The sequence below is a fragment of the Bombus impatiens genome, unplaced genomic scaffold (genome assembly GCF_000188095.3).
Source record: "Bombus impatiens unplaced genomic scaffold, BIMP_2.2 scf_0102, whole genome shotgun sequence".
NCBI lineage: Eukaryota > Metazoa > Arthropoda > Insecta > Hymenoptera > Apidae > Bombus > Bombus impatiens.
This window is the reverse complement of record NT_176521.1, coordinates 4,684,831-4,710,997: the sequence shown is the minus strand read 5'-3', so window position 1 is coordinate 4,710,997 and position 26,167 is coordinate 4,684,831. Positions and strand designations below refer to the sequence as shown.

General features: G+C 33.9%; 1 protein-coding gene across 13 annotated transcripts in view; it reads left to right on the top strand.

Moving 5' to 3' along the window:
- The window catches only part of LOC100741966 (tropomodulin), a 113,696-nt gene that overhangs the window by 50,332 nt on the left and 37,197 nt on the right, over positions 1 to 26,167 (top strand). Inside the window, exon 1 of one of the 13 annotated variants that reach the window (XM_033318608.1) lies at positions 8,542 to 8,664. The exons of 10 other annotated variants lie outside the window; for them this stretch is intronic. The gene's annotated coding sequence lies outside the window, so the exon portion shown is untranslated. Of the gene's footprint in view, positions 1 to 8,541; positions 8,665 to 14,688; positions 14,862 to 26,167 lie in introns of those variants that run through there. 2 more of the 13 variants (XM_012394890.3, XM_012394888.3) reach the window with 2 other exon arrangements.

The following is a 26,167-nucleotide window of genomic DNA, read 5'->3' as shown; positions in this document are numbered from 1 at the left end:
AAATAGATGACTTTGATGGATCTATGCCGATTCATTACAGAACACTGTGCCAAACCACAAATTTATCGTTGAATAAGCGTAGGCTCCAACGATAAGCTTCAGAAGCGAACTAACTTTTTATCAACAGTTCGATTAATTTGTTTCGCTTCGATAGAAAGTAGAATATTAACCTTGCGCTATACTACGATAAATTTGATAAATTATAGTTCTAAATTTCTTTTACTTTTATGAAGAATTTTTGCAAAAGTAGAGTTTCTATGGAACTTTATAATTATAAAATTTAGAAACTTTTATCGACGATGCGATACATTTGCATAAATACATAACGGTTTTCAACGAATGCATTAGGATTGCAGATATCTTCAGCGCCAGCGTGCAGTCATGCATGATGCTAGCTGATTCGAAATAATTTACACAAAACTAGCGTTCGAAATTGAATATAAAGAAAATTAACTGCGAATTCCACCTAGAATATGAAATTTATCGTACGATGTACGAACTTCCACTCTGCTTCGACTATAAATCTCGCCATTCAAATCTCGCCTTTGGCAAGTATTGTTCCCTAAACTTCACGAAACTTAAATAAGAATTATTAACACGTTGTCAAACGTTTTGTTAAGGTTCCAAGAGATCCGTTAACGATATCCTCGTAAACCAAAACAATTTTGGAAGTTTCAAAACTCTGATATATAACATTGTAAATATTCCTCTTTTGCTTCCAAATATCGTCAAAGACGATTGCACGTGAGTTATCCCATGGAAGCTTACCGACAAGGATCGTTTCCTCTTTTGAAACAACTCCAAGATAATATATATTACATGTAAAATCCGATAGTACACAAATTTGGCGCACCCTTTGTGCCTTTCTGACGAATAAAACTCACCGTACATTTGTTTGAAAAATAAAGATACATATCGTAATTATAAATAAAATAATTTATTCGCTTAAGAAAAGTCATTGTTTCTTTTGCTTTAAACTTGTAGAAAATTTTAAACGGAAGTGGGTACAACATAAAAATCTACTTCTATTATCCGGAACACCATAACTAAATAAATAACCGAACGCGCAAAAGAAGAGAACAGAAAAGAAATGTTTGAAACAAGGAAACAGAATTTGTTAAAAGTTTGCATAGCTCAATAACCATAGCCGCGCAAACGAAGTCATCGTATCAGCTCGCAAACCGTCAATTTCAATATTCAAGGAGTGCATCAGTGAGTGAGTAGGGTCGAAGAACAAGAGCACGAAGCATCCGAGCAAATAAACTGTGCAACAGTATTCCTCTGGTTCGTCGAGTGGAAATACGAGACGGGTCGAAGGTAGAAGGAGCCCACTGCATCCTGGGTAGCATGAAATAAAAAAATTATAACCGTGGAATCGCGTTTCGGAATCGCGAAGTCTGCTCGCGTCCGGCGTATGCCTTTAATCTTCTCGGATGATTCTCATCGGGGAAGAAAATGGAAGAGTTAAAAGACGAAAAGGAATCTCCGCCAAGGTAAAACAGTCTGAACCCCTGGAATCGTTCTCCAAGCGCGGATCAACGAAAGTTGCTTGGGTAAAAATCGTAACTCTCTCCCTCTCTCTCCAGATTTCCGGATAACAGCGCTCGTATTTTTAACGCGAACACGCTCGAAAACGTGGCCCCGTACGTTCAACAATCCACCAGCAGCTGGCTCGCTTTATTTTTTCATCGCCCGCCAGCGTCAATATTATTATTGGCTCGCCGTGCAACTCGCTGATCCGCGGGATTTTCGCGAGCTGGGCGTCGAATTTGGGTCGAAATATCAGCTTCCGTCAATGAAACTTCCTCGCACGAGGGATGCTTTAGTTCGCACCAGGTTCTTAGCGCTCGAACAGCAACAGGAGATTCTGATGAGCGATTAGGGAAACAAGGAAGTGGAGCATCGTCGTTCAGATTTTTTATTTCGATACGGAGATTTCATTTTGCACTTAGGGGAGAGTTTGCTTTCTGAAGTAGTTGAAATATCGGTGTTTTGGTTGTTACAGCTTCCGTTGATAATGTCCTGAGGATATTCCTGGGAAACGTCGCATTGAAATTTGAAACGAAACGACGAGAAAACTGACAACCGATAAGAAGAAAATGTAGATTCTTTTTGTTCCTCAGAGTAGAATCTTCCCCTTAATTTGTCGTTCTTCCTTCGGTGCCAAAGCAAATACCAAACTTTACCCTCGAACGACGTACGAACTAATTCACAGTGACACTCGTTGGAGAAGGTAGAGGCGGCAGCTGGTGTTTGCTTGTAAAGCAACGTGTACAGCCTCCTCGACGTGACAGAAAGAAATTCTCGTGGAAGATTCGGGTCTTTGATCTTTACCCTGCGAGAAGAGCCGTTCTAAGAGCATTTCTTCCCCACGCCACCCCCAACTGCCGTTTATAAAAATACATACGACGAACAGTGGCCGCTATTTCGACGCGTCCGATCGATTCACGGGCGTATTTTCAGATTCTGGACGACCTTGGACGATGAGAATACCCCGTACTTCCCTACTCGTACGAATGTCACACGTTTCGTGGGTAAAAAAAGAACTGGCGGAACCTCTATCGCGAAATCTTCCTGCCTATCGTTCGTTCTTTGGTCTTTCCATCGACTGATCAACCCTCACCAGTTTCTCGCGTCAGCTTGACAAACTTTTCCGGTGAAAGATTATAATCTTGTTCGGTCATTTATAGAACAATTTCTCTGCAACCTTTTGACATTATTTTTTATTCTTCGCGAAGAATACAAAATTTCTTATTTATCTCTCCATTATATCGACTTTTTACCACTGTGTCGAATTTATATCGAGGAACATGTTGAGATACGAAACTGAGGGAAGATGTGGTGAGAGTTGAGAGTTGAGCGAATCAACGATATTATTAGTTGTTATAATGTTACATGTTACAGGGATATTATATATTTGATAAGGTTTTCACGACAATTCTGAATAACATTGTAGGATATCGATGGAGAAATAAAAAAAGAGAAAGAAAGAGAGAAATAGGAAAAGATAGTATTTAAGTGAGAAATTATTGTAATAGTTGATGAAGAGTATGTACAAGTACATTGATGATTGGTAATCGATAAACATCTTCAATGTAATCTGTTTTGCAGTCTTCAACAGCTTCGAAATTTCTTCCTTCATGAGATACCAATTTTATTTGGAATAATTCTCTGTTATCAACATTCTGTAGCCTTTTATGTTTTTTTTTTTATAGTTTCGAATTCTTCTGAGTAAGCAGTTTGACATTTTAGACACATTATAGCTAGTTCTGCGAGCAGCTTGAGATATTTTAGGTTTTTATAGCATCTACTCGTTTAAAAATAGATTTTAAGAAACATGTATGGACATTGAAAGATCACGTGCAAAGGATAACGACAAAGATAACATCAAAGGCTTGGACGATATTCGTCTTGTTTTGGATCGTTCGTACACTCTTCAGGCTTTATAGTTTCGCCTTTAAAACGTTCTTCTTTCCTTGATATTTATCACGCCCCATCATAAATGTCTTGTTCCATTGCAAGGGTAAAAAAGAATCAGATTTACGACACATCTTTAGCGAGTATTATAGATATTCGAGAAGAAGAAGTTTAAAATTCTTCTTCCGATATAATTTATAAACGATGAATGTGATTTTTAGTTATCAAAAGTATAGCGATCGCAATTTTTATTTCATGTGTTCTACTGTCAAATATTGTCAATTCAATTATCATAAACATTGCGCCGACATTAGATTATCATATGTGTAATATACATTTTTCTCTGTTCATAAATACAAATAGTCTCTTCTCTTACGAAATAATATTTTCACTTCAAATATTTCATAATATTATAAAATCTTATTATTATATCGGAGGAAATAAACACACGTAACGATTTAAGAACTAGTATCGTTATTCAATACCTTCTAACATAATTCACTTTGCACTGTTAATTTTAAATTAGAAGACATTACAAAAATCAACAGTAATTTTCTTTAGCTCGATCGATTTTTGACTAAACAATTTTTTTAAGCACACAGAATTTTTAGCTGAATTTTTCTTAAAATTCCTTAGGCTTTATAAAACACGTGATGATTCGAAACTTTTGGCGATAGTCTAATGTTTTCTGTCCTATATTTTTACGAAACTCTGTACTTTCAAATGTAACTAGAATAGGTGAAATCGGCAAAGAGAACGAATAGAATGCAATGGGTGCAAGAGTTTTGTCGTCGATGTAGGTTGAACTGGCACGTAAATAATCCTGGGTGTCGATCTGATTTAAATTTAGCGCCGGCAAATCACAGAGCGAAGCCGTTGCACCGGCAAATCCATCACGGAAATGGCTCGAGTATCAAAGTCGGTCGATTGCTGCCTGGCGATTGTTTAAAGTTATTTTTTACTTAACTTCGACAGCCTGTAACTTTGTAGAACGGTAGAACAAAACCATAAATTGAAATTGGCCATTTTCCACGTGAATTTTTATCGTCGATCGAACAGCTCGGATCTGTTGAAAGGACGTAAATGAGACTAAACAGAATCTTCTACTGTGTTCGCGAATCGACAGATTTACGATTAACTTTACTCACATGTGATGTGATTATCCGAATGGGTTCGAAGACGGATTTGCAACTGCATTCTTCCAAATGTTTATTTATTGCTGTGCGTTTTATGCACTTTAAAATTGAAGGCTTGAAGAACGAGTTTTGAAAGAAGGTGGATTGGTATTAGTGAATTTATTGGAGGAATTCGTGTAGTATCTAAAAATTCCTAGAATTTCGAATGTTCTCTGTTATTTTATACGATATTATTTTGCTATATAGTATTATATTTATAGATATCGCAGATGAATTAAGAAAAGCTTAGTTCATTTTGTTTCTATTTTCAATTGTATTGATTCTATCGGAAATCATCCCAGTTAAAATGTAATTTTATTTTAAGTTTCTGTAAATATAAATGTTGGTGTCAGCTACTATTTTGGAATAAAATTTTCTTATAAAATTTAATAACACTTTGATTAAAATGTTTGAGATATCTTCTAGCCAAACATTTATTTCTTTTTTTTTTTAACGAAGAAATAGTAATAAATCTTGCAAAAAAGGGAAATGTTAGTGGTACTATCAATTAGTAATAACCTCAATAGGAAATGAAACGTGTTATCTGCTATGTAATAAATATACCAGAGATTGAATTTTGATTAGATTTCAATGGCCAAAGTTCTACATAATACGAGCATATTTCAATCAGTTGGTCGATCGATCGTGATGAATGTGAATCTCTACGTTTATGCGTTTCGTGTAATGGACATAAATAACGAAAGCAAACGAGTACAACGTTATGTAGAGCAGTAGGTTAGCTTTGTATCATTGACATTCAGCTGCTTAAACATTTGCATAAATTTCCCATTTCTAGTATACATCACACGTGGATTTATCTCTTTTTGACATTTATACAGCCTGCTAATGGTTCTTCAACGTAAATACTATATTTCAAGGAAAGAATATCTTATTTTTCTTCTTATTTATCTTCTTTTTTCAATTCGATTCAACGCTGAAAATATCAATGACGATGATAAATATTTTGAAGGAACGATCAATAGTGGGAATAAAATTGTGAATAGAATAATTTATTTATCTGTGACGATCGAATTTATGAAGAACACTTTCATTAGCCTAAATTAAAAATGGAAATACATAAAGTGATTATTAGTTAGAACATTCAAACGTTGTAGTTCAGTTATGTGTTAATTTATCAAATTAAATAAAAGTATATTATTGACAAATAATATAATTAACTTAAACATTTACAGAGTATTACTCGATATTTATTTTTTCAATAATTTTATATAAAGAATCTTTTGTTATTCGAATAAAAATGCTTCTACACACCCAGTATATTTCTTTATCTCCTCTATAATTCTATGTCGGATAAAGTTAGGCACAAAAGTCAGTTATTGACACAATAACTGCTTGCTTATTCGTTAGGTATACTTTGTTCGGATGCAAATATTTGATATTTTTGCAACCTGAAATGAGACAAACAACGGTATAAAAAGAGAATACATACAATTCCCGAAACTTTATAATAAAAATATAATTATCATTTCTTGAAACTTTCACGCAACAAAAGATCGACTGAATATTTTAATAATTCTGTATATTTTATTCAAAACTTTGAACGCCTACAATTAGTCACCCGCTAAAACAATACACCAAAATAAACATAATACGAAATTACTAAGCATTCATAAATCTTTGTAGGATTTATCAAACGCTGTTTGATAATACCATTATAGTCGTCGATTTCAATACTGTCAGATTCTATATATAATTCAATCGACACACCATAGCCTGAGTCACATCTCATCGAGATTCTGGTCGTTCCACGATATTCTGTCGATTCGAAGAGAATAAAAGATTTCGATGAGTGCACGGACAATGGCGGTTATTCTTTTCACCGATAGCTTACTCACGACCGGAAGCTTACTTCTATTATCGCGGCTCTCGGCGAACTGATTCCAGGTATCGTTTTATTCGCCGCAATGAATTCGACGGACGGACTGAGGCAAAATAAAATTTGACGCGCGTCACTCTCGCGCGCTTTGTAAGCAGCCACGCGAGAATACACGAGGTTTCGTGTGACTCTTTGTCGAGTTTCGGCCGTGGGCTAGCGAGGTCGGGTCATTTTTCTTTGCCTTGCATCTCGTCTTCCCTTTCGGAAGTTGCGGTAGATATAATATCAGTAGTTGCGGTATCTCTTCTTACTGTCAAACCGAAAATACGCTTGGGATGATGAGAAATTTGGTCGATAAGGTGGTTGATAAATGAAGATCACGACAGAGAAACGTGATAAGTGACGAGTTCGCAAGAGAACGAGTTTAGGATTATAATTCTATATTATTAAAAATTAAATGAAATTAAATACGATGACTATAAAAAGTATTTGCATACTATTGCGTTTATTGTAGCACTTACGTGCTAATTAATTTGGTCAAGATATATTAAACTTGGTATAATTTAGTAGCGCTACAGTTATAAACATTTGTTACTATAAAAATGAAATGTAGAACACCATGATACGAAGCTCTATTAGAGAATAAGAATAACAAACTTACGATACAAATACTTTTTCTATAAGATATTAAGTAGCAGTAAGAAATATAAAGTATAAAATACATCTATTTAATATTAATTAATTTTTTAACGAAGAAAATTAAGGTTACGTAATGTAATAACGAAAGAATAATTTACTATCTATTGTTTTATTTTTATTTTTGTTAAAGAGAATCGCTAAGTATTCCGGACAGTTTGGAAATATTGATCGAATTTTCGTTGGGCCGTGAAAATATAATTGTACGGAGGAATTGAAATACCAAAGAATCGCTCGTGTAAATATCTAACTGAAGTTGCAGAAGTTAAAAATGCGTGGAATCCGCGCGCTTCGGCCAGCTGATACCGCACGAATGGAATTCCACGATCCGTTTCCCCGTTCAATTCCGTTCATTATTCCACCGCGGCCTGTGTGTTTCGCGATATTTCATCCTATTAACTGTTAAACGGAATATTATTAACTAGTGTTATATACTCATAAAACTTTAATCGTTAGAGCGTGGTTCCGCGTGCCAGCTGAACTTCAACGATTTGTATAATCCGAGTATTTCAAAATTTAATTAAATTAAAACTTCAAAATCGAACCTTTAAAAAATTCCAGATTTAACTGAATCATTTCATTTATTATCCGTTACATACTCATTACCTTAATTCTTTCGCCGTTTATTTTTGTTATTCTTATTTGGAACTTTTGACATTTATTTTAAATATTTATTTTGAATTCTGAATAACGATAATGTTCACGGTAAATTGATTCTATCACACGAGAGTGAAAATGTGACAAAATTTCTATTCGAAATAAAAAAAAAAGCAATCTATGGAAAAGTAATTCTCTATTCACTTTATTTAATAAAGAGAGAGATATCGCGTCATATGCGATCATGGTTTTGCTTGGATTACTTGATTTTACAGTATAATTCCACTTTCTACCCTATATTATTATACGGAATGAAATAAATTCCACCGAATAAGATATAGCTTAACTAAAATACAAATAAAATTAAATACTCTAAAATCAAGTACCTAACCTAATCCAAAAGCTACTGTGACCCAACTGTTTCTCTCAGGTGAGGATTAAAGCAACTTCACGAGAGAGCTGCACCTTCTGCGCGACGTGCACGTCGTTTGTCCCACGTCCATGGACAAAGATCAAATTTTTGGGTTAATGGCACGTTGCTGTCGCAGTATTTTCACATTCCATTCTGCTTAGCATTGAACGCACATGCGTATCGTATGCAAAAAGCCTTGCTCCGTATTTCGTTGTCGAATCTATCTCGCTCATAACAGAACGCACCTCGGATGCATTCGATATGCGATATTCTATGTATATGTATGTACGTGAACAATTCTCTCTCTCCCACTCTTTTTCTCTCCTTGTGGACAAAATTAATAGACCCTGAGAATGCATTGGCCGACGAATCTAATAACGTCGACGAGCTAAATGACAAACAGATCCGTGTGACGCCGATCATTCGATTACTCCTCGTGAATCGGTATTAGTTTTACATTAGTTTGACAGTTGGCACAGTGCTTTGGTTCGCTGCAAAAGTGGAGTAATAAATTGTCCTTTGATTCTCGGGTGAGCTGGATATCGCAGTTTGTGGTCATTTGAACGAGTTTAAATGTCGATGGTCTTTAAATAAGCTTGATTCGATATACGTAGAATTGCAATTCATTTATTAGATCATCTCATAAGCAATGTCGTTGTAGCAGCTCGGACCTAACAGAGGAATGATGTAATCGTAAAGCATAGTTACTTGTACTGTTTCTTATTTTTCAAATAATGTGTCAATCATTTTTGCAAGAAAATTGTAACGTTCGTTTTTAACCTAAGCGTACATTCTCAATTTTTCCCATGTATTTGTCATTTTGAGTAAGTTGAACGATATTGACTGTTACCGAATTTGTTGTTGTTTTTCGTTATGTGATAAGAAATTTTTAAGTATGTGTATTTTTATGTATACAGGGTGGTTGGTAACTGGTGGTACAAGCGGAAAGGGGGTGATACTACGCGAAAAAAGAAGTCGAAAGTATAGAATAAAAATTTTTCGTTTGAGGCTTTGTTTTCGTGAAAATCGACTTTGAATTTTCGCTCGGTACGCGTGCACTTTATCACGTTATAACGGATCTCACTGTAGATCGTTGTCTCGATTGACGTTACTTTTTAAATTTGTAAATTTTTAAATTTTTAAATTTTTAAATTTTTAAATTTTTATTCTATATTTTCGACTTCTTTTTTCTTTTATCATTTATCACGTCTTCTTATAACGGATCTCACTAAATTTTTAAATTTTTAAATTTTTAAATTTTTAAATTTTTATTCTATATTTTCGACTTCTTTTTTCGCGTAGTATCACCCCCTTTCCGCTTGTACCACCAGTTACCAACCACCCTGTATATTTACATGTGGTAGAGGATAAGAAACTTGTTGAAAATTTGAGGACAATATATTTTTCTTATTGATCTCATCATCTTATAACAATACTACTCGAAACTCGAACCGTAATTTAAAAAGAATTAAATCGAATTCCAGCAGAACCAATCGTTCCAATTTCAAATCCTTCCTAATCTCTGTTAAAAGGAATGCACTAACAAAACTACATAGGTATGTTGCGATTTTCTCAAACAACCGCTCCATTTACGACACAGAAGTTTCAAGTTAGAACAAAAGCTCGTCGTAATGAAATGGGACAGGGAGATTTTTACGAAATCCCAGGTTTCTCGATCGATTAAACATTGGACGAACGATTTAGCGTAACTAGAATCGAGGCGCGTTCGTCACAATAAATTTCATGGTTGAACCGGTGCACGCTTCTGCTTGGTCTGATCACGATCAACCGGACCAGTTTGCCACCCACGCGTGGGAAACCAACTCGCAAAAAGGTCAGTCGCATGTACTATTCCCTCCGGTTTCGTTACGACATATTGTTGTTTGCGTTGGAGTAATTAATTAGCCAGTTTCTGGAGTTTTGTCTATTGTTTCAAAGGAAGACGAATTTCAACCAAAAAAAAAAAAAACAGCGTCATTTTTCTCTTTTTTTAAAGAAGGGAAACGACGATACTATTGCTAATAACGCCGCAGGTGCATAGGGAACGGTTTGAAACGAACGTTGCATCCACACATGGTATGGATTTGCACTGAATGGGAATAGGAGCGATAAATGTTTATTGGGTTCGTTAGTGATCGTGAAATGTTTGTATTTGGATATTATAGTACCGCTGATAATAATTATTATAATGTTAAAACAATGACAAAGCTAAATTAAGTATTCTATTATTTATTAGATTTTCAGAGTTTAATATTCCAATGGCATTGATAATAATTAACGATATAACGCTCTGCCGATAATAATATTACAATATGATTTAAATGAAATATTTCATTATTTGCTTTTCGAAAGAAGAGCAGATTTAAATAGGATTTTTGCAGATGAGCATCTTTTATTTGATTATTTGTTGATTCATTCTTTTCTATTGAATTTTCAATGAATTTTTAACGAATCTATTAATTTAATGGATACTTTAATTATTTCGAAATAAAAGACTTGTACTTTCTTCATTCAAAATTAAGTAATAACAATTAAATTTCAACTAAACACGATCATCATATGAAATATTGAATTTATACAATGAACGAATTCCATGAATAAATACATAAATTTATTCGAGTAATTAACTTTCGCCTCTGGTTTCTACAATAATGCCAATTACAATTTCCAATAACTAATTTTCAACTGTTATAAATTCATACAGGCGATCGGATATTATATGAATGTCTGATATGACTTATACGACATAATTGATAAGAAAGTTATTAAAAGATATCATTGTAGCTATATAATGAATGTTAGCAATGAACATAAATAAATCTGACTTAATTAAATGATTTATTTTTTTTTCAACCACAGTATTGTTATCTGAAATCTTCTCTCTTTTAATTGGAGTTTAATGTAGCATCAACCACAATTCTGCAGACAATTTTCAACGAAACAAAATTATTTTTCACTATCAATTAAAAATGTATCTAATAACCAAGTCTACCCTAAAAACTAAGTATGTTTTTCTAGCCTGATTGTTGGCAGAATGAAGAGTACTTTTACATTCTTGTTACCATTATTTTAACGTTCTTATTTCTAATATTTTTCACTCTATTCGTGATTCAATAAAATGCTCGCCACGCAGGCCAACTTCATGCGCGTGCGTTTGCTTGCGAAATTAATATTATCAGTTATCGACGTAATGACGCAAATGTGCGGCTAAATAACTGAACGGTGGCATTTAAAGTGACATTTCAACCGATGTACAATTTACGTGGAGCAACCTGTCACGGATAAAAGTGGACATTAACGCGAAATACAAATAAAATCCCGTTAAAAATATTTTTAGACATATCTGTGAAAGTAACAGGTCTCGTTTTGGCATTTCGTATCTTTTTCACAAGCTGATAAACGAAACGTACCGTTTCGAAAGTCGAAAATTCGTTGCAGACGTTCCTTCGACAATGCCGTTCTTTCATTTAACCCGGGCGCACCTCTTTCATTTATTTAGAATCAGACTTGGCAACCCGATTCTCACGACTACAGCGAATTGTTTATCGTCCAACAACTTTCCATCCTAAGTTGAGGATCTTTGAGAAAACAGGAAGTGCGTCGTTGAAGATGAACAAAGTGTCTTGAGGCATCAAATCTTTCAGTTCTAGGTACTTGCCCTCACCAATGTTTTAATTGATATTGCTAAAATTTCAAGTAATTATAATTAAATATGCTCTGGATATTATTATCGTTATTCTGTTTTTATTTATCATCTTATACTGTTTTTGAGTCAGAAAATATTCCTCTCTTTCTGTATATTGAACAAGCTTGCTCAAGTACGATTTGGAAAAAGTTGAAATATAAATTGAGCTGTTTGCAAGAGGAATGTTCGTATTTCGGTATGTATTCTGTTTACCAATAGTACATCTGTTTGTTATTAGTGGCACGCGATGTCTTCATTTGGCCATCCTTCAAATGTTTAATTTGGTTATAGGTTGCACAATTAGACCCTAATAATAAATCTACTGAGTTAATGCACTCTTCTTAGACGAGCATGTCGCTTATAAATATTAGTTTAAATGATGTACCGCTTCCACATTTTCCAACTGTTCACACGATGAAGAAACAACTGTCAAATTTTCAAACGTAAATCACACTCCGTTACAACGCAATCCATCAGTAAAAGCGAATTTGTGATTTTCGTGAAATCTTCGATTGTCGCATTTAAGTTATCTTCAGAAATAAAGAAATCCTTACGTATAATCGTAATTTTAACGAAGGAATAAAATTGGTAATGCGATGAAACAAAATTTATCAGGAAAATATTCACATAATTCCCAAAAATTAAAAGAATTATTATAAAATTACGATTATAATAAAACAAACAAGGTAGTAGAATTACATAAAAAATTAAATATCGAACGTTTCGTCTTAATCCGTCCACACAGTTATCTTCCAATCAGAAAAAATATTTCAAATAGAACTTACGCTGTTTCGAAGGAATATCAAATTTTTGTCTAGATAGAGATGCTTTTGAGATTTCAAAGAATTTTTTTTTACAACAGACGTACGTATCAATAAACTTTTTAACAAGCTATAAATTAAATAAAAAAGGTGTGCCTAGCGTTGGTGTATCTTATTCTGAAACAAATTCACCGATATGTTGATCTTTTAATGCTGGTCAAGGCTATTTATCATAAAAATTGATGATTGTCAACGATAAAGCAGCAGATAGTAAACGAGGAAAGAAACTGGTTCAAAATCCTAAAACGAACCTGTCCAACGTGTTTTAAAATTAAATATCACATTAGCATGTTAAAAAAAGAGCAAACTGCACAATCGTAAAAATGTTTATTCGTTGAAACGTAACATGGCAATCGTCCACTTTCACGCGGCCAGTGACGTGCAACAAAAACGTGAAATTTTTATTTCTATCATTTATGTAAACGGGAACATAAATGGTCGCGTGTGAAACACGATAATATTGTTGTTGCTGCACGATGCTGGTGAACAACGTAAGAGTAGCAACACCGTATAATAACATTCCGAGAAATTGTTTCGAGCCGGCAAACAAATAGTTGCCCATCGAGATTCGAGTGATATCATCCCACAGGCTCGAGAAATGATCTCATCGCACCTACATATTCGCAGTTAAGTAGAAATACCGCGGAAATCTCAAGATATTTTGCAAACGCATCTCTCTTTGCGAATGAACGGCACATTTTCTCCGGTTTCCATGGCCGCAACGTTCTTTCGTGCGATTAACGCACTCGTCTAGTTGTCCTCTTGCATCATTTTTGATGGATGATCAACATTAATGCCTCGTCTATTTGTTTTTACCTCGTAAGCTATTTGTTTACCATTTACGCAGAATATTATGAGCTATGGTAATAAGTTAATATCAATTCGCTAGCCATTCTTTTCTGAACCTGCTAAGAATTATGGAATTTCATCAGATTATAACGTAATTTCATTCTGATACTTGTTGCCTGAGAATAATGATTTATTATCGTTTCAAGTTATTCAGCTGTGATTTCGTAATTTAATTTGGTAAAAGACTAAATAGTTTTCTTACTTTATTTATATTGTAATATTATACCGTAATTTATTACATTATAAATTATATGAATTTATATTGTAATAGTAGTGGTTTTATGTCTGTAAGAGTAATGTTTAAGAATTTTTGCTGCCTAAGACAAGAAATAGCGAGAGTGATTTGGGAGATTATGATTGAAGTGAAACTGTAGGATTTCACGGTGGATAAATGTAGTATACAGAGTATTAAAGAAGATTTATTCTCTTTCATTTGAAAAGTCACTTTTCGTATCGCGTTTACTATCGAACGTCGCTAGAACGACTTCGTTTTTGTTTGCGGTGAAAGCTCATTAGATAACGCTAATAACAGTCGATTCGCCTCAGAAACCCATCAAGATTATTTAACCGTCCACTTTGTCGTACATACCTCGTGTTAAAAGTAAATTCCCTTAATATCAAAGAAATTCTGTTGAAATTAGATAAATTGAATATCTTTTTATCACGATACGCGGTATTCCTCCGTATATTTTTCCACTAAACTCTAATATTAACGTACACGTAAACGACGAATATTAAAAAAAAAACACCTCTACCTTGCACAAACGAACGTATCAGCTAAAAAACTCTACCAGACATTCAAAGGAATGTAATCTCTCATCCGTCCATTTAAAAATCATCCGCCGGCGGTTTAATGGTTTCGCATTGGCGAAAATTGGCTGGCTCACGCATAGGTACGTCACGTTCGTGACAATTGCCATGGCACTATTAATGCAAATTGCCGCGAAACAGGTTAAGCTGGTCTCAATGACGGATGCTCTTAATTGCCAGCGGACTGGGTAACGATTACGATTGCGTTTTTCCGAGTGAAAACGCCGATAAAGAAAAAACACCGACCTAGCCGTGTATGGAGACGCGCCAACAGGCCAGTGAAAGTCGTTTTGAACGAAATCGCCGGCGGTTCGTACACTTTGCTAGCCAACGTGTCGCACGATACCACTACTACTGGTGCTGGCCGTCCTCTCATCGAGCTTCCAGCATAAAAGTCAGTTGTTTAGTAGCGCTCCAGCTCCAGAGGCTTCGTCTTGGTTCGCGTGCCACTCCTTTAGTGTCTTCCTCGTGCATCTAGTCTCGTTCACCTGACGCTCGGCTCCTCGATATCCACCGATACTTCGTGATTGGAGATCAACGTTCTTCTGTGCGTTCTCCGTGAGTAAGTCATTGGATTTTAGTGGAGATATGATAAACTATAGAAAAGATATTGTACGAAATGCTAGAAAACTTCAGGTTCTAATGTTTGAGGAGTTTGAGGTTCGTTCGGGGTTGAAGCTCCGGTTGTAGCGTAGTCGTTATTAACTTGGATATGTCTTTCTTGTAAGAGAATGATTGAAAGGTGATTCTTTTGTATTGTTTTATTTTTGTAGCATTCATAATATCCGATACATCTTACAATGTAATTTTTTGGAAATTTGCTTGAAAGATGAGCTGAAGTTTGTTACTTGCAAGATGCACTCATGCCGATTTTTCGTCGAAATTCTTATTTGAAACGATATAGTATGTAATGTATAATAGAAACGAATTGTCAAATTAGGAATGTTTTATTTTGTAGGAGAATTTTTTAGATAATTTAGTTGATGTTGAATCACGATGTTTAATTGAAATCCTCATAATCGTAAAATAATTCGATGGTTTTTTCCAGTCTAGTCGTTCAAGGTTAATTTAATACATCTAGGAGATTGAATGGAGGACTGATCTTAGCTTTGATACTTTGTGCTGTTACGTCGCATTTAACAGGGCTATATTAGTGGAATAATAAATACGCGACTGTGTGCTAATTTTTGTTAAAACGTTTCTACGTTTTGAAAGAGATTTTCTTCTCTTTGCCATTGATACATTATTTTCAAGTTGCTTATATTATATCTGAACGATCAGAATATAATTAATACTTCAAACATGGGGAAAGATCGATAAATTGAATGAAAGCAGGGATAAAATATGTGAAATATTAAACGTGGACATTTAATTGTTTCGAATACTATTCTCTCCGAAGTATCATCGTGGATTGATTATTTTATCGCTAATCAGTATCACATTGATCAATTTCGGAATATTCGTTATTCCATTATCAGAATATTCAGCTGTTCTATTGCGAGATATCTACATCGGGACGACAATTCACGAAAATTCATCACATGCTTGTGTGAAAATTTTGTCGTGGCTCTTCGTAATAGAATATCCATTATTTGTATAAATAATAGGAAAACGTTAATTGAAGCAAACAAACTGTTATGTTATAGATTAGGAACTTTAATGGAATATATATAGGAACATTTAAATAACAGATTGCAAATAACGCAGATTCCATTATATTTATAATTGCATTATACACGTACCGATTAATTTTCTTTATTGTACATATAACATTTATATTGAAATATTTATTTTCATTCGAATTAGCAATATACCAAAAATTAACCAAATACGATTCTTTCATTCTTCAATTTTCATTAATAATTCTTTTCTTTAAATTGTTAACACATTCTACAAGTAATAGTGCATTCAAATTAGGGGCATAGTAAACGAGCATTCACGTTACTTTTGCTTTTTTCTGCTATATTACTCTTATTACTCTGTTATATATATATATGTACACCTGAGTGTATATTCCTTTTTAACCCTCCAATCATCCCACGGCATTTCGTCAGAATTTATATATATATATCTTTTCATAAAAAATTATTAAACTTAGAAGTTATTTAGAAACGCTGGAAGCAAGAACTATGGTTATTCTTTCATTTTCCACTTTCTCATTGCTAAACATCTCATGAATAATTACTAAAATATTTTCCGAATCACTAAACATTCAAATTAACAGCGTAGCAGGCAACCAGTTACCATTCTATTATTTCGAAACTACTAACTCTGCAAATGAAAAACGATACTACCAATAGACCCTTCGCAATTAGTTACATATATTATTTCCGCATAACTCGCTAACAAATATTTTCTAAAAAAAAAAAAAAAAGATACAAAAATATTTCCAAAATAAGTATCTGAAATTAAAAGTATCACATTAAATCAACCCCTATCTTTTTATTGTTAAATAATTCTAAAAACTTCAAAAATCTTGTGAAAACGATTCAAACGATATTCTTCCACAAAATCGCTCTGAGAACGATTCGCAACAAATTCATCCACAAATCTCATAACCATTGTTCTGTTATTCTCTGCTCTCATTTCTATCACTAATCGATCGCCTAGATAAAATAACGTTATGTTGCAGAGCGCGTTGCGATAATTGCTCGACACCATTGTGTTGAATAGTCGTGGAAGAAAAGTGCAGTTAATTAACGACCGACCAATGTTTGATCGACTCGGTGATTTCGCACGGTAGTTATTGTAGCGATCGATGAGACATAACAGGCGGTCGCACTACGGAATTTTCGCGTTGATTAATTGTCCAAATGCCTCGATCTATGAAATGACTGGCTTCCTGTCCGAGTACCGGTGATTTCGTTGATTTAATTTGGACTGTGGACAGGCTAGGTCGGTCAGCGCGTGTTATTATTACCGAAACGGGCGTTCTCCGCGTTCTATGGCTCGATACGCACCACGTAGCGATCCATGATCACCGATAAAAGCGAACACACCCTGACGCTATATTTGTAAGTCACGTACGAGTACCGGAAGATCGCGTCGGGCATCGCTGACCTACGGCAACCGACTTCGAATTGGTCGTGGGTAAAGAATTCTTCTTAGAAGCGATGGTGATGAGCGGACTGAGGATGTTTATGCAAATTTGTAGCTTCATGAACGCGAGTAAAATGAAACTTACCTACGCACAGATTTCATTTATTTATTAAATATCATAACGAATATTATGCTTTGGGTATTTTATATATTTTTGCAACTTTGATCTTCTCGTAAATGCAACAACATCCGCTATAAAATGGTATTTTAGAAGAAGAATTTTTCACGACGCTTTCGGTGGTTGTATATGTAATTGTTGTCAAGAGTAGGGAGAAAAGGGACCTGTATCGAACATTGAATAATAAATTTTTATCTAACTCTTTTTATAAATAACGTCACTCCGGGAAAAAGATCAGGAAAAAAAGAAATGAATAGCATGTAAGAACTTATTTATTTTACCTATTAGGTATGCTTTGTAACGTAGTATGTAACTATTTATAGTTTTACACAATACGTCGCATAACTTTGTCTATGCGGGTATAAATATATTGTACAAGGTAGACAAAGTCAATATCTTATATAATATGTCATAATATGAATGCGTAAGTCTGTTGCTGAGATCGAGTAAACAGCAATAATACTTCAGAGCTTATATGGCGAGTTATTATTACTTAGTTATTGTTTTCTCTCAAGAAGTGATATTTGTCAAATATCATTATCTAAAATCCTTGTTTAAAGTTGATGTTTACCAAAGATTATTGCAGGTTAACGATCACCATCGATAAAAGTAAAAAAACCATAATCCCTATTCGATGTTTATTTTTACTAATTTATCTCGAAGTTTATCAAAAATTTTATTAATATTAATATATTTGAATATATTTTAATATATTTGAAAGTAATACATAGACATCTTTTATCACAAAAAAAATGATGTTTAACGAAGTATAGCTATGACGAATAGTTGACAATTATTCTCTTAAAGTTACTTTGCTAAAAAGTGAAGATAATCTCCAACTATTTTTCTTGCTGCTCTAATCGGCTGAACTTTCGATTTAAGTATTTAACTCACTTCTGTCCATGAAATACGTTAATAGACGTGACCAAAGAAAACGTACGAGCATATACTGCTTAATGAGAATTAACAGCAAAAACAAATCTATCATTGAGAAACGAGTCAGTATAACATTTATCATTTGCTTTCTTACAATCGTAATTTCTAAAATAAGTTAGTGTTGATATCTCAATTCATCAATAAACTTGAACAACTTTCACAATTATCTCAATATCGGTTACACATAAAAATTTATTACAACTCAGCACAATATTCAACTTCTTTATCTAATAACTATCATAAGCTGATACTAATTATCAATAAGAACATTTATTGATAAATTTATTTTCAGAAGCCAAACTGATCAACGCCACTTTTTATAATTTTCCTTATTAAGATTATACCTAACATCCAATTCTGAAGAAACAGATGATTCTCATAAATTTATTCATCGACAGAAAAATAGTAAAAATAATATTATATTAAACTTTTTAATTTGTTTCATTTAACAAAGTAATATCTGTAACATCATCGTTTCCTTCTATTTTTCGATGCATCGTATACTATTTACCAGCGTGACTTTCAACGTCGATTTAAACGTCTTATTCAATCGAACCAGTTTCTCGAATTCAAAGAACGCACGAGATCCTACCCATTTGAAAGAGAACGTTCGTTTTTTGGCTTGATCGTCGGTAGATTGAAAAGTTGACACGATGACCCAGATCACGAATCTGGAATCAATACACTTTCACGATTACGGGACCTTTTGCGTACATACGGGCCAAATATGCTCGATCGGAGCTCTTTTGGCCCATTGCCAATTAGGATCTGTTTAGCAGGAAATCGACGCTCACAATTTGCATCGATCGCATTTTCCACACAGTATATCAATTGTAATATCGTGGGACTCGGACAAACGTGAAACTACACGCTTAATGCACATTGTGCAATACCTTTAAAGAAAACTGAAGATGGTTGTCATCATTATGTCGAGTGAATCTTTCTCGGTGATTTATCTTTGAATGTTTATTGGCTGTTCGATCAAAATGAGTCACGTGTACATCGAGAAAATCGAGATTGATCATTGAAATCGTGGGTAGTCGTAAATTTAATAGTGGTTTATAGTTACGTCTGACTTTTAAATCAGCTTGTAAGAATATTGCAAACTTCTAACTCTTTCAATATAAAAGTCTTCTACCATATACGTATTCTCCCCTTAAAAGTAACAGCTAGAGAAACCGTAGAAAATATTTCACGTAGTGAAAATATTTCAGGCGAAGACATAGAAACTTTCCCTTGTATTATGCCCGACGTTTAAACAAACTTCTACGAATATTTGAAACTTCAAAACATTTTCGATGTAGAATTTTCTCACAAATCTGCATTTTCCTGCAAAAAGTAATAACCAGAAAGATCATACAACTCGTAACAAAAATCCAAGTTTATTTCACAACGAACTAGCTTTGTAGGTCTTTCTATCTTGCAGTACAGCTGTATAAATCTATACATGGATATTACTAGCGAGTAAATTTCTACAACTCATTTGCTACCACTTAAATCAGGAAGAAGGAAAGTAGAAAAGATACAGAAAAAATAAACCAGATCATGATTTATTCAGATCTCGTCACTGTTGAAGAAGAAAGTGAACATTTCTCTTCGATGGAACGTCAAGCTGCAATTAGATTATTAAAGGCATAGAAATAGACCGAAGCATTAAAAAAAAAAAAAAAAAAGAAGGAAAGAAAGAAAAAGAGAAGGAAGAGAACACAGAGAAAACAAGTTAAATTCGGCAACAGTACTTTCACGTCTCACCCTCGTCGTCAGTTGAAAAGAGACGTTCTTTTCGATAGAACGTCAAGTTATAATTATAATTATAATTGGGTGCATAGAAGATGGTCAGGGCATGACTGTACTAATGAGCCAATTAGTCTTCCAATGTTAAATTAATTAGGAAACGCCTATGGCTTGAAAAAAAAGAGAGAGAACACGACGGTATTATAAAGTCACGTTGCATCTTGTATCATTAATTCCCTATGCTCGATGAAAATTCGAACGCGTGGAACGATTTTCGAGCTTCGTTTGCGACGTAACGGTCATTAAAATCCACGCACCCGTGACGGCTGCAACAACGGTTCCTGTTGCAGGATGAGCTATTTCCAAGCGGCCAACAGTTTAGTACAGGCCGCTATCTATCTTGGAACAACAGGTAGCGCGATGTCGATCCGTGCGAACACCGCGTTGCATAACCCTCGTGTTTCTGAATGGCGGATGACGCTTCGAAATTGGCGCCTTTAGAAATTCGTGCTTTTTCGTTTTCAATGAAACTATTTTCCTCTTTTATCTTTTCTCCTTTTGTTTTGCTTCGGAGAACCGAGTTTGGGATTGTTTTGCGAATAAGATATTTATTGGGGAAATTTTCCAAATGATTTATCACTTAGCGGTATTATCCTTTATTTAGAAAAAGCTTTGATTCTTTTAGGAATGAAATTTAGTATTTAACTCTTTGTAGAATTGCGACGCAGCCAGAGCGAGAATTGTTGTTTGATTTTGTTTTCACTGGTAAAAGATAAAAGAAGAAGAGAATACGAATGGATAAACAAATTCACGGACATTTATGATGTTTACTTAATGATATAAAATTTTCCATTTCAGAAAATATAAAAAATGTTCTAGAAATGCTGGCATATCTACAATTGGTACTATATTTGCGAATAAATTAACTTATTAGGTACCATGATCTTCATTTTGGAATTACAGAAAAAATTTTATTTCAATTTCACAGTATCGATGCAATATTTTCTAGTCAATTAGCTGTGTTAATACCAGATCAGGTAGAACGTATATATATCAGGTATAATTTTACGGTCGTTCATCTCAGATTCGGATCCTGTAAAAAGTGCAAATTCATTCCTTACAGATGTACATACTCGACTTGTTCTATTAGACATGTGCCGTGTAAGTGCTTCTATTACGGTGAGATTGAAAGAACATCGTTTTGCAACATGAGAAAGTAAATTACAGATTAGATTCTTTTTACTTTCAGCAAATAGGCAGTAAACGTCGATAAGCAGAATTCAATACTTGTCTGGTACAAGATATCGATTCGATTAGATGTACATATGTACATATTTTGACAAATACATATTTATCGTTGAAAATAAAGATGTACAAAGAGAAATCTCGTCATCGTTACATTCCTTCGTGGAAAATTATTCTGCGAGTTATTAATAACATTTGCAAAAATTAGAATATATCCTTAAATGTTAAGAAACTATCATTAAATATTGAGGAACATAATCACTTATACAGGTTCAATTCAAAATAAATTGTAAGATGTAATGCAGATTTAATTTTAAGGTAAATTTTAATATTCGCAGGATACGATTAATGTCGTTTCCTGAAACTTCTTTCCATTTTATCAACTTCGTCAAATTCGTAGATTCAGGTTTAAAGATGATATTTAAGATTTTAGAAATGACCTCTGTTAAAGTAAACTCGATTAAAATTTAAGAATATTGCAGCTTGTTTTCCGAAACAAAGTAATAAAAACTTCAAAATGCTTTAAAATATCCGATTCAACTCGTTGAAAAATATAATTTCCTTCATGTCTATAAAATAAAGTACCAAAGAAACTAAGAGTGACGTACTCTTATAAAACCTACAGTAAACACATTTCAAAACTCGATGTTACACAAGCAACAGGAAGACTCGACGAACTTGTCTCTATATTTGGTCACATCTCGTTTCCTTCGGTCAACTTTTCCCGCTGTCGCGAATGTGTTACCTGTGTCCATATCGATTTTAATTGCGAATGTTAGCGCGAACAGCTGGCAATTGCTCCGTTGTAGGAGAAAGACACGAAAGGATTCGAGTTTCCGATTTCTACGCATGGAAATTCGAGTCAATCCGGTCGCATGCTACGCAATACTCGGAGAAACTATGACGAACGTACGTACGTTGTGAAACTCATAGACGATTCTCTCTTCCAGAGAATAAGGGATTATTGTTGCTTGAATATTAATATCACTGTTAGATCAGCCTAATTACAATTATATAAAGACACAAGATAATGGGCTTTCTGTCTTATACGTAGAAGATTTAGTAATTTGTTGTTAAATTAGTTTCCAAGTACAAAAAATTACTATACACTGAATATACTTGTGAAATATACTACGATAACAACACACGATATATCAAATGGTAAAAATCATCATACACATTTTGGATAAGACATAATATTTTTCAACTATTTTCTCATAATAAACGATCGTTGATAACATCAACGTATATTCCCATAACTAACCTACATACTTTTACCATTAAATTAAATTCATAATACAAGGAAATATACATTTTTTTTCATTAGATAAACAGTTATTCCATTTCAATGTAATCGATTGACTTGTAGAATACTTGATTGCGCGTGGGTGGCGAATAATCGTGCCTTGTAGACGCCACTATGGATATCATTGATCCTCAATAACACACGCGAGTAATACACGAGATCATTGTGCAATATTATCTAGAAGTTTAAATATCCCAAACCGTTGACGGCCGAGAGATTACTGTACTTTATCGATTAACTTCGAAGTCCTCGAGAGTCTAAGTTTCGCAATTCCTCGATTGACCATAGAAGGTCTTCGCTTCCACTCCTGTTGCTCGGTTTATCGGAACTTGTCGATAAGTTTTGTTAAATGAATGTTACTTTAGCGACACTTGCTTCGTGTTCAGTCTTCAAAATACGCTGGAAGTTGTATTCATGAAACAAATTGTTAATCCTTATAGTCGCTTGCCTATATATTTTTTCATATTTCACTGCTAACATAGGTAAGTTATATAAAATCGATTTTTAATATTTTGTTCCTATAATATTTTCAACGTGTACTTTCTGTAGTATAATATTTGAATAAGATCAGATTTCAGAATATTTTTTACGAGAAAGTAATATTTAAGTTTTATAGGATATTATCGAATGAGAGTTTCATAAAAATTGAAATTGGCTTTTCATTGTTGTATTTCATTCATTCATGTTTCCTTTTAGCGACTAAGTTCTTTTACTTCATCAGCTATTATTTGTAATAATAATTTCAGTGGTATCAAGATTATTATTAATTGGAATTTATTTGATATTTTTAAAGATTTAAAGTACCGTAAAGAATTACGCTTACTTCATAGCCAACATTTCATAATTCAAAGTGTACATAATAAGCTGGAAGAATAGTTATACCATTTAAGATCCTCTCACGAGATTGTCCTCTACAAAGAAGGAAACTAATGGAGCATTCTGCAGACTTAATAACTGGTCTTTTCTATGATCTTGTACTTGTATTCTCCGCGATAATCCTTTAATAAAATTCAACCTCCACGGCTGTATAAAAGCATTGATTCCTCACTCAGAAAGCTGCCTGAAGAAAATTAAGATACTTAACTCTAATCTGCACGAATAATTAATAGATTTAACAGACAACATTTCTTATGGAATAAAGATGAGATCAGAGCTAAATATGGTAAAATACAACACTATTTATTACGATACTATGCAATGATCTGGTGCAAGTAAAATTAAAAATCACACACGATACGTTACGAATTTCATTCAAACTTAAACAGAAGATAAAAAGTGAATTCATCGTAAGGAATAAAATTAAATCCTTTCATCTCATCCTTATGAAAGTATATATTCTCTATGTAGCAGCAAAATTTTCCTTTCCGCGTCAATTAACACAGTAGATGATTTACGTTTCGTGTCACGTTAATTGATGGTAACTGGTCTAAAGTGTATTAAACGCGTTTCTCGGAAACCAGTCGCTGCTTCTTTTCAAATTCCTCTATGGACTGTGTCATGAATCCCGCTTCGTTCCGCTGAGAAATTAGTTTTGTAGACTCGTTAGGCGCTCTTTTGAGGAAACATAGACTGCTAATTGCGTGCACTACCTATTAGCGTAGGCTATCAACGCACAGGATACGTATATCGTCTCGATTGTGACCTTCTTCTATGGCCATTACCGATACCTAAATCGACCTAATTTCGAGACACCGCGAAACTTTGTGGGAAATGTAACCTGTAGAGAGCGGGCGGAAGTTTCGAAACTGACGACAGCCAGTTAGGTTGAAACGAAGTCTTTTGTTGTGACGCAAAGTTGTTGGCGCGGTTTCCAGTCCACTCACGGTTAATGAGCTTTGGGCGAAAGTGTTGGTGAAAGGGCTATGTCTCAGAGAAATGCTGATATGAATTTTATATATTTCGTGGTAGACTTGAGCAATACTAGTTTAGATAAGATAGTTGTTAACAAACTGAGGTAGTTTGCGTCAATTTGATATATGTGTGTAATAAACGTGAAAGAGAATCTTGCGCTTGGGTTGCGGAAATTTGATTTTTTGTTATTTTGATTAAATGAATTTGGAAGATTATAGTTAGTTTGACAGATATTTAAAATTGCTTTAATTCAATGTTAATAAATTCAATATATACATTTCTGGTATAGGAACAGTGAAAGTTGGATCAATATGTAGATGTTCCGAATCTATTTCAATAATTTTTAGAAATTAGGATCGTATAGCCTGTATTTGAGGAATGCTAAAAACAGAAACAAAGATTTTTATATAAAAATGGATTCTTTAAAACTTTATGAAAAAAGCATGATGAATATATAAAATAAACTTGCTTGTATTTAGAATTAAACAAGGTAAAAATAGCTGAATGATCGACATAATTACTTGCTATCAACACTCAAGATAAAAATATATCCTCCTGCTGCTAATTTAAAGTTAACATGAATGAACAGTTAAATTTATAACTTCACAAACTTCCTGTATTGCCTCATATTAAAGCCGCTATCAGCCCCTTCATTCATTACAGTCTTTTACTAAAGTTTTAAGCAATTTATATTCTCGTAAAATGTTTCTTTTATTTCTTCTCGCAGAACGTATTGACTAACTTTCAAGAAAATCTTGAAACTTTTTGTATACTTCTACTAATTATACTATTAATATCAATATAATGTGTTTAAGAAAAGATCCTATTCTTCAGAATACGAACTTCATATCTAAGGTTCTTCCCAGATGCTTGTCGATATCATTTTACCATTACCATAACCCGCGTTATTGAATCGTTAAAACTTTACAGTTTTAAGAATTTCAGGCAGATTTATGGGGGCGACCGAATAACTCATAAACGTATATATTTCTTGCGAACTAGTTCGCGTTTACTTTCATCGCCGACGGTCCGGACCCAAACGACGCAAGTTTCCCAAACGAATTAGACACAAGGAATTTCTGTCGCGTCGAATAAAACGTTCGCAAGGAACGTCGCGATATATCGACTGATGCAAATATTTGAACGAACTTTTATTTCCATATTGTGTGTCATGTATAAAACATTTGAATTTTTATTAGCACTGTAGAGAGACACGATTATCATGGTTATATTTGTAAAATTTAGGTATATAAAAATGGCTATATAAAAATTGTAAGATATTTACTGTATATTTGGTAAAAAATTACTATACAGTATGAATAGCCATCTTAAGCGTATAATGAGTATTACATATTGACCCATGGAAGAGATATTGAAATATATTAATATAATGGATAATTGAGCATTTAAATAAGGAAAACCGGTGCAAGTTGATGTAGTAAAATTATCTGCACGTTATATGTACATATTATGGCTGGGTATCTGAAGTTTATTAGCCAAGTACTCTACACACTGCAGTGTACATTCGTATACGTAGGCGTTGGTAGTCGCTATTCAATAGCTTCCGTTTCTAGAGAAA